This window comes from Schistocerca americana, chromosome 8 (genome assembly GCF_021461395.2).
Source record: "Schistocerca americana isolate TAMUIC-IGC-003095 chromosome 8, iqSchAmer2.1, whole genome shotgun sequence".
Lineage (NCBI taxonomy): Eukaryota > Metazoa > Arthropoda > Insecta > Orthoptera > Acrididae > Schistocerca > Schistocerca americana.
The window spans coordinates 157815008-157832236 of NC_060126.1; the positions used below are offsets into that span (position 1 = coordinate 157815008).

Sequence of the window (17229 nt, forward strand, 5' to 3'; positions counted from 1 at the left end):
AAGGACGCAAATAACGCATTACATCCAAAGACCTGGACGGCACGGTACGATCACGTGCTGCTAGAATCTTGGCCACTGAAGTACAAGCTCCAGTTTATCTGTGGTTTCTTAGAAGGGTCGATTGCAGAACATATGCGCGGAGTTGCGGAGAGTTGTCGCTCCTACCAAGAATTTAAGGACGAATTCCTTAGCACGTACTGGTGGAGGTCGTGTTAGGAAAGGACTTAGAAGCGTCAGAATTCCGCAGTAGTGGTCAAATTCTTCAGATAAAATAAATAAATTACTTAAGAATACAAGTGTGACAATAGCATTCAAAACCAATAACCCACTACAGACGAAAATGAAACACACAATTGGCGAATCAAATATATACCAAAAGTTATGCGTTTAGAAAATACTATGTAATGACTGTGAGAAACAGTATATTGGCCAAACTGGCCGTAACTTTCTAACACGTTTTATGGAACATACTACTGGTACTGCACGTACCAAATCAATGTTTGGTCAACATCTTGATGGATACAATCATTCTGAGGGTTGCATTTCTAACAATTTGAAAATATTACATACTGTGCCAAAAGGACTACTGCTAAATACTTCACAAGAAATTGAAATCTATTCACTTCACAAAAGTAAACCGTTATGTGTTTTAAATGAGCAACTTGAATTCAAAAACAAACATTTCTTTTATTTTTTTTTTTTTTTTTTTTTTTTTTTTTTTTTTTTTTTTTGTTGAGGTTTTTGACGATCTGCTTTAGAATGTTCACTCGTCTGTCCTTCGTTTTTAAAGTTATTAAGACCTTTAAGAAATATTTTATCTTTACTTTGTAATTTTATTTCGCCAAACATTATTTTAAGACTGACTATCTGTTTTTAGAATGTTTGCTTATTTGCTTTAAGAATGCATATTGCTAATTCACATCCCTTTATTTTTGACACTACGGCTCGTAGTAGTATAATTTTAAATTCCTTCCATTTTTATTATTTTTATTCGTTTATAAGACTGGCATGCAACAAAAGACATAGCAACGCCTTTTTTTAAAATGTCATATGTAAAAAGAAAGAAAAAAAATGGAATCTACATATGAACTTCATAGACAATATTTCATCAATATGCACAACTACTGTGCCCTCTCGATTCTTTTTTTTTTTTTCCTCTGTATTGATCGGTAAGAATTGGTTGGTTGGTTTGTGAAATTGAAGGGACCAGACTGCTAGGGCCATCGGTCCCTCTGTAAGAATTATTATGTAATCTTTGTAAATGGAAGTCTCTTATTACACCAGTAAATCGTATCTGTGCAGCATGTACTACACATGTCAGTTAACGATTATTGCAGCCTACTCATTGAAAATCTTTTCAATAAAGACATGTTGCTGCTCAGTAGTACATCGTCTGACGTGGCAGTCTTTGCCATTCCACTTTCGCAACAACGTCGTTAGAAAGAAGCCTGCTGCCACATATTTGGACTGGCGTTTAAACTCACCATCGCAACCACTAGTTTGCCTATCCACTTTACAACAACTTCAGTGGAAAGAAGCCTGCTGCCACATCTTTGGAACGGCGTCCAGTTTCACCATGGCAACCAATGGTTCCAAATGGTTTACTAACAGTCCTTGAGAGGGCAACCCACGTACTGTCAAAACGGAGTTCATTTATCCTACATGTTTAAATATTTTTAACGCTTCTTAATTGACAATAGCTGTTGAACAAGCTAAGTTTAGTGTGTGTTTATTTTCCTTTCTTGGCAATGTTCTTTTAACTAAGAAATTTTACATTGCTATTCGATCTATAACGCATTGATTAGTAACGGCATCATTCCGTCAGAAGTGGGCGGAGCCTCCATTATATATAATTAGACGTGCACTGGTTTCTCCAGTCGTGATTTACCACCAGAAGGAGGTTCTTACTCATTTGTAATTCATCGTTTTATAGCTTTATAACTTTATCTATTTAATGTATGTAGCCCTCTAATTAAAGTTTTGTATACGACTTGTAGGTCTGAGCCGGCCGCGGTGGTCTAGCGGTTCAGGCGCTCAGTCCGGAACCGCGCGACTGCTACAGTCGCAGATTCGAATCCTGCCTCGGGCATGGATGTGTGTGATGTCCTAAGGCTGGTTAGGTTTAAGTAGTTCTAAGTTCTAGGGGACTGATGACCAGAGATGTTAAGTCCCATAGTGCTCAGAGCCATTTTTTTGTAGGTCTGAAGATGACCACAGTAGTGGTCGAAACCGGTCACCGTAATAAATAAATTGTGATCAAGACTGTTTTTGATAGTAAATATAGATCAATTCAGATTGCGTTATCGACATTTTTAGGGCCAGAGTACTTGACTCATTTCACTAGTTATACTGTCTCTGCCACCCATGATCCTTCCCCAGTGTAGACTTGAATGAACTGTCAGTTGTTTACAGTACTCAATCAATAACTCGTTTAGCACAATTTATGTCTGTTTTAAAGAAACAATAAATGTTGTTAGAACACTAAAATTACGCCAACACAATCAATCATTTAAACAGTCCCCACCAGCGTTACCTTTCAGCGTTCAGGCATATAACTGAGTACCATTCCATACGGTCGCAGCGATTCGGTAACCATCGATTCTGGTACCTCAAACGGCAGTTCAAAGATCCGAGTGACCCCCACTCCCAAGCCTGAAGAAGCTACTGTTACATCGCTGATATGGCCATCAGACTGTGAAATTTAAATCCCCTTTGAGCATGGGCCACAGTTCTTTCACATGCAGCTTCATCTGTCATCTTGACGTATGTTGTGCTGCTTATAATGGATAGATCCATCCCGGTTTGGTCTGTAGCAGGTAAACGAACTTCTTCCGTCAAATAACTATTTCAAAAGGCCTGGTACTGGCATAGTCGTTGTCAAACGTAAATTGGAGCGTAGTCTTTCTAAAATTTTGTGCCATGGCGATCTCTTCAAACAACAACACGCGCTTGTATCAGCCGTGTAAACTCTTCGTCTCCCACGCGCGCCCGCTGCCAGGACAACAGGTCCGTGCCGCGCCACTGCCTAATGCAGACTGTTTACAAGGCAGGTGCGTTAGCCACTGCGCCCGCCGGAACATACGTCATCGCATCTGCGCGGACCAAATCGGCACGCCTCACAGCCGACCCGCGTTCCCACCTAGCGCCATCCATCCTCTGTCCCTGTTCCATGTCCTCTATGCTCGCTACTCTGAGATTCCCGCAGGAAGTCGGACGTATTTGTGCATCGGAACTGAAGAAGGTGGATCCACTGCCCATCTAGGTGTATCAGTTATGTGAATGGGACATGTCCGAAAGAGCAGACACTATGCATTAATATAAATGGTTGAGAGAGTCACATCCGGAAGCTGTAGCCTCACGTTCAGCACTTAACACGCACTCGTGACTGGCCAGGCGAAGAATGCAGTCCACACTGCAGCGGAAAAGAAACATAGTAAGAATGTAGTGCTACGACGAAGGTGAGATCAGGATTGTCAGAAATACGTAGGCGCAATTCTACTCTCCTGGAAATTGAAATAAGAACACCGTGAATTCATTGTCCCAGGAAGGAGAAACTTTATTGACACATTCCTGGGGTCAGATACATCACATGATCACACTGACACAACCACAGGCACATAGACACAGGCAACAGAGCATGCACAATGTCGGCACTAGTACAGTGTCTATCCACCTTTCGCAGCAATGCAGGCTGCTATTCTCCCATGGAGACGATCGTAGAGATGCTGGATGTAGTCCTGTGGAACGGCTTGCCATGCCATTTCCACCTGGCGCCTCAGTTGGACCAGCGTTCGTGCTGGACGTGCAGACCGCGTGAGACGACGCTTCATCCAGTCCCAAACATGCTCAATGGGGGACAGATCCGGAGATCTTGCTGGCCAGGGTAGTTGACTTACACCTTCTAGAGCACGTTGGGTGGCACGGGATACATGCGGACGTGCATTGTCCTGTTGGAACAGCAAGTTCCCTTGTCGGTCTAGGAATGGTAGAACGATGGGTTCGATGACGGTTTGGATGTACCGTGCACTATTCAGTGTCCCCTCGACGATCACCAGTGGTGTACGGCCAGTGTAGGAGATCGCTCCCCACACCATGATGCCGGGTGTTGGCCCTGTGTGCCTCGGTCGTATGCAGTCCTGATTATGGCGCTCACCTGCACGGCGCCAAACACTCATACGACCATCATTGGCACCAAGGCAGAAGCGACTCTCATCGCTGAAGACGACACGTCTCCATTCGTCCCTCCATTCACGCCTGTCGCGACACCACTGGAGGCGGGCTGCACGATGTTGGGGCGTGAGCGGAAGACGGCCTAACGGTGTGCGGGACCGTAGCCCAGCTTCATGGAGACGGTTGCGAATGGTCCTCGCCGATACCCCAGGAGCAACAGTGTCCCTAATTTGCTGGGAAGTGGCGGTGCGGTCCCCTACGGCACTGCGTAGGATCCTACGGTCTTGGCGTGCATCCGTGCGTCGCTGCGGTCCGGTCCCAGGTCGACGGGCACGTGCACCTTCCGCCGACCACTGGCGACAACATCGATGTACTGTGGAGACCTCACGCCCCACGTGTTGGGCAATTCGGCGGTACGTCCACCCGGCCTCCCGCATGCCCACTATACGCCCTCGCTCAAAGTCCGTCAACTGCACATACGGTTCACGTCCACGCTGTCGCGGCATGCTACCAGTGTTAAAGACAGCGATGGAGCTCCGTATGCCACGGCAAACTGGCTGACACTGACGGCGGCGGTGCACAAATGCTGCGCAGCTAGCGCCATTCGACGGCCAACACCGCGGTTCCTGGTGTGTCCGCTGTGCCGTGCGTGTGATCATTGCTTGTACAGCCCTCTCGCAGTGTCCGGAGCAAGTATGGTGGGTCTGACACACCGGTGTCAATGTGTTCTTTTTTCCCTTTCCAGGAGTGTATAAGGTAATGGGATTTTATTTCATAATGACAGAAGGTGTTGAACCTGCCTCCGTGGCCGAGTGCGCTAACACATTCCTGTGCACTGCTGCTCGACTCGGCGGTAAGCGAGTTCGAATCCGAGTAGTAGAAAAAATTTTGACTGCTGGTTCTGGAAGAAGAATTGGCTTTAGCACTCGTCGCAAGTGCATCATTTGTTTTACTGTAAGAAGCCGATCGTCAGAAGAGATTCTCTTTTGAAATGTATGACAAATTAATGTCTATCTTAAATCTTTTTCCGGCCGGGGTGGCCGAGCGGTTCTAGGCGCTACAGCCTGGAACCGTGCGACCGCTACGGTCGCAGGTTCGAATCCTGCTTCGGGCATGGATGTGTGTGATGTCCTTAGTTTAGTTAGGTTTAAGTAGTTCTAAGTTCTAGGGGACTGATGACCTCAGTAGTTAAGTCCCATAGTGCTCAGAGCCATTTGAACCATTTTTGTTATTGAACTGTGTAGGTCCTAAAACTTCCAAAGGTAACACCTCTTTTAGGAAAACTGTACCTGGAACAGAACGATATAGTCGTTCACTGTCAAAAGATGTCAATAAAGACATTCTTTTTGACATTGTGCACACCACTTTCTAATCGCTGAGTTATTTTCCTCCAAGAGTGTAGTCTTTTCAGTTTGTCTTCATACTAGCACTGCGTAGGGGCTCAAAAACATTCCCGTTCAAGATGGAACTCTTTATCAGCTTTAACGCTCTCATTATTCATTATTCTTAAACGTAATGAATACACAGCCCTAGCGAGAGAAGGCATTTCCTGCGGGGGAAGCAGACGAGTTGTTCGTTCGTTTTAAGAACAATATTACCCTTACAATGGTACACCAACACATTCTCTGAAGTGCGATACTTACTACTGCTAAGAGAACTAAAGAATGTACTCCGAGTAGTCTGAACTATTGTGAGATATTCTTTAATTCCGCATTAAAAATTGCTTCAGTAAGTTACTCGAATGCGCTTCATCGTTCTAGTGAGATTTCCTTTAAGCTTAAGGTTTAAATTTGTTTAAGAGTGCAACCCCCGGAAAATTGATGTGACTGTTGAAATTAACTTTTTCAGGACAGTTACGAGTCGCACTCTGTATGTTTTATTGACTGATTTTGCTATTTAATGTAACAGCCAACTACTACACTTTAAACTGTAAATTCCAGAGTTTCTGGTGATGCTCTTGGTAAATTAAAGAGCGAAACCGACCGATAAAACATCCCAAGTGCGTCTTGTGGCTGTCCTGGAAAACTAAAGTATACACCCGTTGTAGAGACACAACTAATCTCTACCGCACCAACGAACACGACCCGGCGTCCACACTAGGCTATAATACTGTGAACACTGAACATGACGCAGCCACCACACATTCTGTCCATCAGGAAACGCCACAGGTGAATCAGATATTCCCTCGCCGAATAAACGGCCCCAGATGCTTCATTCATTGTCCTCGCGGTCGTTGAAAATGCCTGCATTGGAAACATCTCTTATAGGGACGAATATAGTCAAAAGAATATCGAGAAGACGAGTTGTTCGCTTGTTTTAAGAACAATATTACCCTTACAATGGTACACCAACACAGCTCTGAAGTGCGATACTTACTACAGCTAAGAGAACTGAAGAATGTGCTCCGAGCACTTTGAACTATTGCGAGATATTCTTGAATTCCGCATTAAAAAAAGAGCACTATGTGACTTAACTTCTGAGGTCATCAGTCCACTAGAACTTAGAACTACTTAAACCTAACTAACCTAAGGACATCACACACATCCATGCCCGAGGCACGATTCGAACCTGCGACCGTAGCGTCCGCATTAAAATTTGCTTCAATAAGTTACTCGAATGCGCTTTATCGTTGTAGTGAAATTTCCTTTAAGCTTAAGGTTTCAATTTGTTTAAGAGTGCAACCCACTGAAAATTGAACATGTATACACAGGAAAAATTCGCTGCTTCTGACTAGACAGAGCCTTTACGTGCATGGCAGCAACACAAAAATATCTGTGACAAAAATTCATCCTCTGTACATTTTCAGTAGAAACCACACGTGCACAAGTAAAAAAATGGCTATTGGTCAACACTGTATTTTCACTCAAGACGTTAAAATAGCGTAGTCCAGTCAGAGCAGACTTTTGTGTTACAATTCTCTAAGCGAGAGAATCCATTCCAGTTAGATATGTATTTATTTTTGTTTGCTGATTGTGGCCTGCATGGTTAACATCTGGTTTCTTAATCGCCAAACAGTTATTAGAGTAGGTGCTGTACACAACTCGTGAAATTACTCAATCATGTCACAGAAATATTCATCGGTTTTTCCCCACTTTTAGAGACGCATTTGGCCGTTAAGCGTTCACTCTGGGCTTTTACCAAACGTCTTACGGATGTGCGATTATTATTGCTATTACCAAACTATTGACATTTGAGTTTAAATATCGATGTTTCAACACCGATTCTATGTCTTCGAAACACCGTAATATCCATATTCAACACACAAAATTGACCTTCGGTGTTGACACAAAAAAAAATTATTTCTCACCATTGTCAGTTATTTTTCCGCCATGTAAACCAATATTGTTCTGAATATCCCTCGTAATGATACCAATGCAACGCTTTTGTGACTGGCTGCAAGTTGCGAAAGAGAAGGCGGCAGATATTTTTAGCGGTAGTGACCCGAAGAAAGTAGTAGCCTATTTCAGATTCTGGGTCTAAAAACTTCCTTCAACCAACATCGAGTTCACGTTTCCGAAATAACTCAGAATAACCTTCAGAAAGTGGAACGAAGGGTGGAGGCTTTTCTAAAGCTAAGTTGTATATGATTTTTACAGATGCACAACCGTCTCGAACTGTTGAAAACGAACGCTTTCAAAAAAATAAAAATAAAAAACCACTGATAATCATTGCGTGTTTGTGTAAAATAACGTCGAGACATACACTCAATAGGATGCTGGAAAATCAGAACTAATTCAAAAATAAAATTCATAATGTGAACAATTTAACATTCACAACAGATGTTTGGACACAGTGCAGTGTAGACGTTTCTATGAATTACCATTCGTTATTTTGATGGCAATGATATTACAGACATTTAATTAATGGGGAATAAATAAATTAGAAGCAAAACACAGACAGTGTCACTGATGCAGGAAAAATATGGTTAAAGCAATAAAAACAGCATTTGAAATAATATGTACTTGGTGTTTTGCTCACATGGTCAGTCTGGTAGAAAAAAATCTATTGAAAATACTGAGGTAGAATCAGATTTGGCTACTGCTCTGAAGAGGACTGTAATGTGTTTTGGCTACGAAAAGAATTAGATCTTAGTCTAGTTCAAGAAGTACCCAATACACGGAATCCAACGTGCATTCAGTGATTAACATGGCCAATTACCACGTTAGTACACCACCCATGCTATCAACCGTAGATATTGTAGATCTGGCAAATGTGTATGTCATTTTGTGGCCTATAAGAAGTGGCTACTAGTGAAATTTGTGTAGAAAAGTACTTCACAAGCAGCAAAGTAATGCCAATAACGAACGTGTTGAATATCAAAATATCAGGCCTGCAACCAATACAGACCATAGGAGAGAATCGGAACCATAACACGACAACAGAAACAAAACAGCACTTCCTATCAACTGCACATGTTAACATTGTAGCCACATCAAAGTTGTTTTATCCCAGATTCAAGAAAATAAACTTGCAAGATGCATTAGCATGTTCGAAGGCAATCTAAACCATCAAGATGCATTAGCATGCTCGAAGGTAATCTAATCCATCAAGGACCTCCTTGCAGCTGTTGAAACGACTGTCGCTGAGTATGGACTACAAAGTTATCAAAACCGAGAAGCCAAATTTGATTGATGGAGTAAATATTATAAAAAGCACAAGAAAAGTATAACTTGAAAAGTGGAACAGATGTTTACCTATCAACACAGTTTGATTATTATCTGAAAAATCGCGTTCTAGGTCTTAGAAACTAATCATTATAAGGACAAAATCATATAATCGGTATTAACTATCCAAAGCTACTAAGAACAGCTCTTAAAATATTTGAGTTATGCAGGCACAGCATCACCTCCTGAAAGACTGTATTCAAATTCAGTATATGCTCTCTGTCAACAATGCAACATACTGAAGGGCAAACGTCTGTGAAAATAATTATTGTTATATTCTGTAGACAAAAAGTTCTCGGATATTTAATATTAATTATTGCTTGATATAATGCTTAATTAATATGACAGTAGATCTATTTGCTTGCTCTACAAATTCGTCGTTTAGCACCGACGTTTTTTGGTCGATTACCATCGGGCATCGAAGTTAAGGCGTCGATATTGAAATAGAAATCAGGTTCAATTATTTCCCAACATCATACACTCATACTACACATCTGCGTGTTTCCTGGTCTATTTTCAGCATTGCTTCCTCCCCCCTTCAGTGTTCCCCTACTGCAAAGTAACAAACGGCCAGCTCCACCCATCTCCGTTACGGTGTAACCGCGATGATCTTTCCTTCCACTACTGAACTCAAACTTCTCTTCGGTAGGTGTCCTTCAATCACAAGTATTATATACCCACATCAATTAAGTTAATTGCTTTGCACCACTTCATCTTCTACAACCGAGCCCAGGTACAGATACCTCTTTAATTAAGATAGAGGTTACAAAGTATTTGTCTACAGTGATTCAATTGTATGCCGTAATGACTCTCCTTGTGATATTGTTGTATTGTAGCTCTGAAAATTCTATAGCTCGCTCACCACTGTCTCAGTTCACATTCCAGGATCAAAAAAACTAACATTGGAATACCGTTTGTTGATCCTAAAGACATTTTACCCAAATTCTGGATATATCATAGTGATGAGACGTGTATTTAACAGCAGATTTGGTCGAAAAACAGCACCACACGGAATGACCATTGCTCGATGAGATTACAGCACAGAACTGAAATCAAATTGTGATGACAAAATTTAAGCAACGTCTCATACAGATTTTGTGTAACATTGTCCGTGTTTTTTAAGAAGTTGATGAAATGTTTTGTAAAGACCAGATCCCTACATGGTTCCAGGAAGAGCGACTCAGAACGACCGGCCTCAGTTAGAGCTCTGGAGAAAGAGGAACGAGTGTTAACACGTTATCAGTGAGGAGCCCACTACATCAAAAAGACATGGAACACAACAACTCAGGATGTCACGGTGATCTCTCCAGAAGATAATGAAAGAGAAATTTAACCTTTTCAGTGAAAAAACTCGATCGTGCCAATCTTTGAGCGTCGGTGATATGGAGTGGCAATATTCTTTTGCGTAGAGTGTACAATTATTATGTGTTATTTATGGTTATTCAAAGCAGGGATCCTGCAGAAACATATGTAAAAATTTATTATGGGTTAAGTGAACATTTTAGAGACTTTGACATGTTAAGCCACAATAAACTGAAGCGACAGCAGTCGAACAAGGAGGCCGATGACAAGCAGAGTTTGCGCGGCAGCAGTCAGCGCTTCTACAGATCAACGACCGAGCAGATGTGCAATGCCTCCAAGGAAAACAACTACCAGCGCAGTTCGCACATCAGCGGTCAATGCTCCAGGAACTGTCATCATACTGAACTCACGTGCATGACGTATCTGGCGATGTGAACGAGGACGACAAGCAAATGCCCTTCCACGCCAGCATACAGGTAAAACAAGGAAAGCCTGCACGTGTGTCGACATTGGTCACGTTTCTGTCCAACATGAGAAGCGTAGATCAATAACTGAACCGTCAGTTGTCGCCCTAGAAACTTCGCGACATTGGCAAAAACACAGAATAAATACACTACTGGTCATTAAAATAGCTACACCACGAAGATGACAGGAAGAAGATGCTGTGGTATGCAAACGATTAGCTTTTCAGAGCATTCACACAAGCTGGCGCCTGTGGCGACACCTACAACGTGCTGACACGAGGAAAGTTTCCAACCGATTTCTCATACACAGACAGCAGCTGACCGGCGTTGCCTGGCGAAACGCTGTTGTGATGCCTCGTTTAAGGAGGAGAAATGCGTACCATCACGTTTCCGACTTTGATAAAGGTCGGATTGTAGTGTATCGCGATTGCGGTTTATCCTATCGCGACATTGCTGCTCGCGTTGGTCGAGATGCAATGACTGTTAGCAGAATATGGAATCGGTGGGTTCAGGAGGGTAATACGGAACGCCGTGCTGGGTCCCAACGGACTCGTATCATTAGCAGTCGAGATGACAGGCGTCTTATCCGCATGGATGTAACAGATCGTGCAGCCACGTCTCGATCTCTGAGTCAACAGATGGGGACGTTTGCAAGACAACAACCATCTGCACGAACAGTTCGACGACGTTTGCAGTAGCATGGACTATCAGGTCGGAGACCATGACTGCGGTTACTCTTGACGCTACATCACAGACAGGAACACCTGCGGTGATGTACTCGACGACAAAGTTGGGTGCACGAATGGCAAAACGTCATTTTTCGGATGAATCCAGGTTCTGTTTGCAGCATCATGATGGTCGCATCCGTGTTTGGCGACATCGCGGTGAATGCACACTGGAAGCGTGTATTCGTCGTCGCCGTACTGGCGTTATCACCCGGCGTGATGGTATGGGGTGCCATTGGTTACACGTTTCGGTCACCTTTTGTTCGCATTGACGGCACTTTGAACAGTGGACGTTACATTTCAGATGTGGTACGACCCGTGGCTCTACCCTTCATTCGATCCCTGCGAAAACCTACATTTCAACAGGATAGTGCACGACCGCATGCTGCATGCTGCAGGTCCTGTACGGGCTTTTCTGGATACAGAAAATGTTCGACTGCTGCCCTGGCCAGCACATACTCCAGATTTCTCACCAACTGAAAACGTCTGGTCAACTGTGGCATCGTGTTGAAGCTGCATGGGCAGCTCTACCTGTACACACCATCCAAGCTCTGTTTGGCTCAATGCGCAGGCGTATCAAGGCCGTTATTACGGCCAGAGGTGGTTGTTCTGGGTACTGATTTCTCAGGATCTATGCACCCAAACTGCGTGAAAGTGTAATCACATGTCACTTCTAGTATAATATATTTGCCCAATGAATACCCGTTTATCATCTGCATTTCTTCTTGGTGTAGCAATTTTAATGGCCAGTAGTGTACCTCCGACACACGGACATGAGGCGGGCTTTGAGAGGAGAAATAAGAGACGAAGAATCGTCACCTGGACGGACGAAATGATGTTCAGTAAGCGGGCGTCATACTTTGCTGCAACGGCTTAGCCGCTACACCGCTCGACAGAAGAATATGGCAGTACCAAGCCAATAGGCCAACACACAAGATGCCATCCCCGATGTTACCAGAAAGAAGTTTGCGTGATACTTACCCATGCGGCCGGTGAGGATAAAGGGACTGCGGGCTCAGCTAATGGGTCACCTGAGAACCTAGAAGTTGATGAACTCCTCCAGAAGACGCCAAATCTGAGGGTCACTGGTTCGATTCCGGGACGGAGCACTCCGAGCCACACCCTAGCTGCTTGTTAATTATGCAACGAGCGAATTCAAAATGAGAAGACGAGGCCGCTGAAGCCGTGGATCACGGGTACGGTACACAATGAAAGAACACGCTGCATGGCGCTCTCTGCAACACGAGCCGTCGCCAGGTCAGTGGTCACTGGAATCTGCATGATACTACTCGGCGCCACACTGCTGCCGCCAGGAATTTTGCGAGTTGAAACACAATGTAGTACTCTGTTTGTTTAAAGGGTCTCATGTCTCAATAAATGACTGATAGTGGAGCTCGTGGTTTTGCGGTAGCGTTCTCGCTTCCCGCGCACGGGGTCCCGGGTCCGATTCCTGACGAGGTCAGGGATTTTCCCTGGCTCGAGATGACTGGGTGTTGTTGTGTCGTCTTCATCATCATCGTTCATCCCCATTACGGTCGAAGGAAGGCAATGGCAAACCACCTAGAACCTTGCCTAGCCGGCGGTGTGGGTCTCCCACATCATCCCCTACGCTCCTCGGAGTATCAGACCTCATCATCATCAATGGAACCACCAATGTCTCACTCACAACTCACCCACCGAGCCAAGGAAAGAATCCATTCCACCACCCATAAAGTGTCGCATTCCCTCGCGGCATCCCTGACAAAATAATGATCTTTTCCCCTCTCTGACGCTCAATATCTCGTGTCACAAAACCCCAACCTGTTACATTTGGAAATGAGATGATTGAGGCCTTTGAAAATCGAACAGTCGATACTGGGACAGACCTGGTTTAGTAATGAGGCACACTCCATGGGTCAACAAACAGAACTGCTGCTACTAAGCGACTGAAAATCCACTTTTTCAAGCTGCTGCTGCACGTCATTGACAAAAAGTCATGTTTGGTACGCAAGCAGTGCACAATGCATTATTGGTCTCATTTTTATTGACAGACCTAGCATCACAGACAAATACAGACAGGTACTGAAACTTGATTTTGTACTGGCTTCATGTCGCAGACGAAGGTTCCGAAGCTAGTGGTTTATGCAGTGTGGAGCACGTCCAGACCACACTGCCGATGCTTAAGTTTTATTTAATGAGACGTACAGAGATTAGATCATTTCCTTGGATACCTTAACCATTCACTGGACACGGTGTGGCATGGCTCCTTTATAGTCCCGATATAACCCGTGTGGTTATCTCTTATGAGGTTATCTGATGAACAGAGTCTTCAAAAAAGTGCCTTGAACACTACAGGAAGTTGGTACTACAATTTCCAGAGAGATTCGTGTAGTCTGAAAAGATGTTCTTGAGAAAGGCATCAAGGAATTCGGCTAAAGGCTATACACACTCGTCGCTGCAGAAGGAAAACACTTTGAAAACCTTCTGCGTTAAATTTCAGGTTGTCTGCTGTAGCATAAATACGATAGCAAAAATCATATCACCTGACATTACGTCGTAGTAACCAAGAACGTTCTAACAAGTATTTTAAGCCACTCTGTACTTACCGTGCACGCGACCGCAGCGTTGGCAAATTGTCATTCTTTGACTTACATTTTCTATCGATAATATGCGCTTATAGAAATTTACTTCGAACAGGTTGTTTGACAATTCATATTATACGCTTCTAGAGGTTGCAGATGGGAATTAGTGGATCTATTTCTGCATAGGAATTCATGTCCGGAAACATCATCCAATGACGCTAAGAGCGTCAAAGTTATTGGCGCCGGCTCCTGTAAATGTATGTATAAACAAGGTGATTTCGTGATGATGCTACAAACTTTCTTTGTTGCTAAGGTTGTATGGCAGGCAACTTCCAGAGGTGGTAACACGGACCAAGACAAGAAACAATGTGCAGCAAACATGGGCTCTAAAATGCATACCTTAAGAGCTACGTGCATTTGTTCAGTAGAGAGGATGTGTTCCAAAGTAGCGAAGATGAACAAGTACTCATAGCTCCTCAGGTATGTATTTTAGAACCCATGCTTACTGGATTTTTTTCCTTGTTTTCGTCCAAGCTATCACGTCCGTACGTTTCCTACTCTACAATCTTAGCAACAACAGTACCATTAAATATATTCCACGGTCAGAGGTGCCAGAATGGTTTTCGCTTATAACGTTCGACTCCTTCGTTTTCGGTACAGGGACCCTTACTTCAAATTCGTACATTCGCCATTAACCTAGAAAGTTTGTAAAATCATCAGTAAATCATCCTCCATATACAATGAAGAGCCAAAGAAACTGGCACACCTGCCTAATATCGTGTAGGGTCCTCGCGAGCACGCAGAAGGGCCGCAACACGACGCAGCATGGACTCGACTAATGTCTGAAGTAGTGCTGGAGGGAATTGACACAGTGAATTCTGCAGGGCTATCCATAAATCTGTAAGAGTACGAGGGGCTGAAGATTTCTTCTGAACAGCACGTTCCAAGGCATCCCAGATATGCTCAATAATGTTCATGTCTCGGGAGTTTGGTGGCCAGAGAAAGTGTTTAAACTCTAAAGGGTTTCCCTGGACGTGTGGGGTGTCTTACTGTCCTGCTGAAATTGTCTAAGTCCTTCAGAATGCAAAACGGACATGAATGGATGCAAGTGGTCAGGATCCTTACGCAGTAATCAAGGGTACACGTGAGGGCCTTCGGCTACGAAAGCCCATATCGATGATGTTTCGTTGAATGGTTGGCACGCTGACAATTTTTGATGTCCAGCACTGAAATATGCAGCAATTTGCGGAAGGCTTGCACTTCTGTCACATTGAACGATTTCTCTTTAGTCGTCGTTGGTCCCGTTCTTGCAGGATTTTCTGGCGGTCGCGGCAATGTCAAAGATTTGATGTTTTACCAGAGTCCTGATATTCATGGTACACACATGAACTGGTCGTACGGGAAAATCCCCACTTCATCGCTACGTCGGAAATTCTGTCTCCCATCGCTTATACGCCTACAATAACACCACATCCAAACTCACTTAAATCTTGATAACCTGCCATTGTAGCAGCAGTAATCGATCTAACAACTGCGCCAGACACTTGTTGTCTTATACAGGCGTTGCCGACCGCAGCGCCGTATTCTACCTGTTTTCATATCTCCGTATATGAATACGCATACCTATACCAGTTTCCTTGGCGCTTCAGTGTGCATACATTTACAGCCTCCGGCGCCTATAACACTGACGCTCTGTAGCGTAGTTCATGAAGTTTCCGGACATGGGTTCCTATGTGTAGCTTGATCTACTAAGTCCCCTCTATAACCTCTAGAAGTGTACAATATGAATTGTGAAACACGCTGTAGATATTTTTGTACTGCTGGTACGTTAAGAACCACGGTGAAAAATCGAGTACGTGAACTTTTCATAGCCTTTTAATACAAAATTTTGTACACTACCACGTCCTAAACAGTGACTACTCAAAAATGGTTCAAATGGTTCTAAGCACTATGGGACTTAACAGGTCATCTGTCCCCTAGACTTAGAACTACTTAAACCTAACTAACCTAAGAACATCACCCACATCCATGCCCGAGGCAGGATTCGAACCTGCGACCGTAGCAGCAGCGCGGTTCCGGACTGAAGCGCCTAGAACCGCTCGGCGTCAACGGCCGGCTTAAACAGTAACTGCTTAAGACACTGAAATTATCTTTAACCTACAAATGTAATCTGGAAGCGAAAATCGAATCTAAGACGGAGACGTTTACTAGCTGAAGTAAACGCGCCTTCGGACGGCTGACTTAGCTGGCAGCTAGCGGGACCCACCTGGCAACGCGGGCTCTGACGGCAGTTGTCCCGTGAGCAGACGATGTCAACTGGCCGGTGCCCGAAGCAGCGGACTTTTGTACGACGCAGCTTTACGCACTCGCGCCGAGCAGCCGTGGGAAACGACTGATTGTATGCTAACGTATCTTGCACTGTTGACACGTGCCGTTGCCCCCGCTTATTCAAAAATGTTCAAATGTTCAAATGTGTGTGAAATCTTATGGGACTTAACTGCTAAGGTCATCAGTCCCTAAGCTTACACACTACTTAACCTAAATTATCCTAAGGACAAACACACACACCCATGCCTAAGGGAGGACTCGAACCTCCGCCGGGACCAGCCGCAGCCCCCGCTTATTCGGTCGCGCTCCTGAGCATATCCGAGTAAACAACAATTCTGTGTAATATGTGTACGTTCAAATTCAAATGGCTCTGAGCACTATGGGACTTATCTTCTAAGGTCATCAGTCCCCTAGAACTTAGAACTACTTAAACCTAACCAACCTAAGGACATCACACACATCCATGCCCGAGGCAGGATTCGAACCTGTGACCGTAGCGGTCACGCGGTTCCAGACTGTAGCGCCTTTAACCGCTTGGCCACACCGGCCGTTCAAGACTCTGTTGATCAAAAAAATGGTTCAAATGGCTCTGAACACTATGGGACTTAACATCTGTGGTCATCAGTCCCCTAGAACTTAGAACTACTTAAACCTAACCAACCTAAGGACATCACACACATCCATGCCCGAGGCAGGATTCGAACCTGCGACCGTAGCGGTCACGCGGTTCCAGACTGGAGCGCCTAGAACCGTACGGCCACACCGGCCGGCCTCCGTTGGTCAGCCCTGTCTTTAAGTGTAGCAAAAGCGCGTGAATCGTTACTTGCGACTTCATGGCACGTTCACGCGTGTAAATATGGAATTTAAAATCTCATTTACTTTACTTCTGTTGTCAGCTTTACATTTGGCCGGTGTATGAATCTTTTTATTGTTAAAGCACTCCGTCGTCAGGCCACGAGCGGCCTACCGGGACCATCCGACCGCCGTGTCATCCTCAGATGATGATGCGGATAGG

General features: G+C 44.3%; 1 protein-coding gene across 1 annotated transcript in view; it reads right to left on the minus strand.

The window, feature by feature from the left end:
* LOC124545123 (fatty acyl-CoA reductase wat-like) overlaps positions 1-16210 on the minus strand; it is a 261169-nt gene extending 244959 nt beyond the window's left edge. The window contains exon 1 of the mRNA XM_047123943.1: positions 16153-16210. The gene's annotated coding sequence lies outside the window, so the exon portion shown is untranslated. The remainder of the gene's footprint in view (positions 1-16152) is intronic.
* Between the last annotated feature and the right edge of the window lie 1019 nt (positions 16211-17229).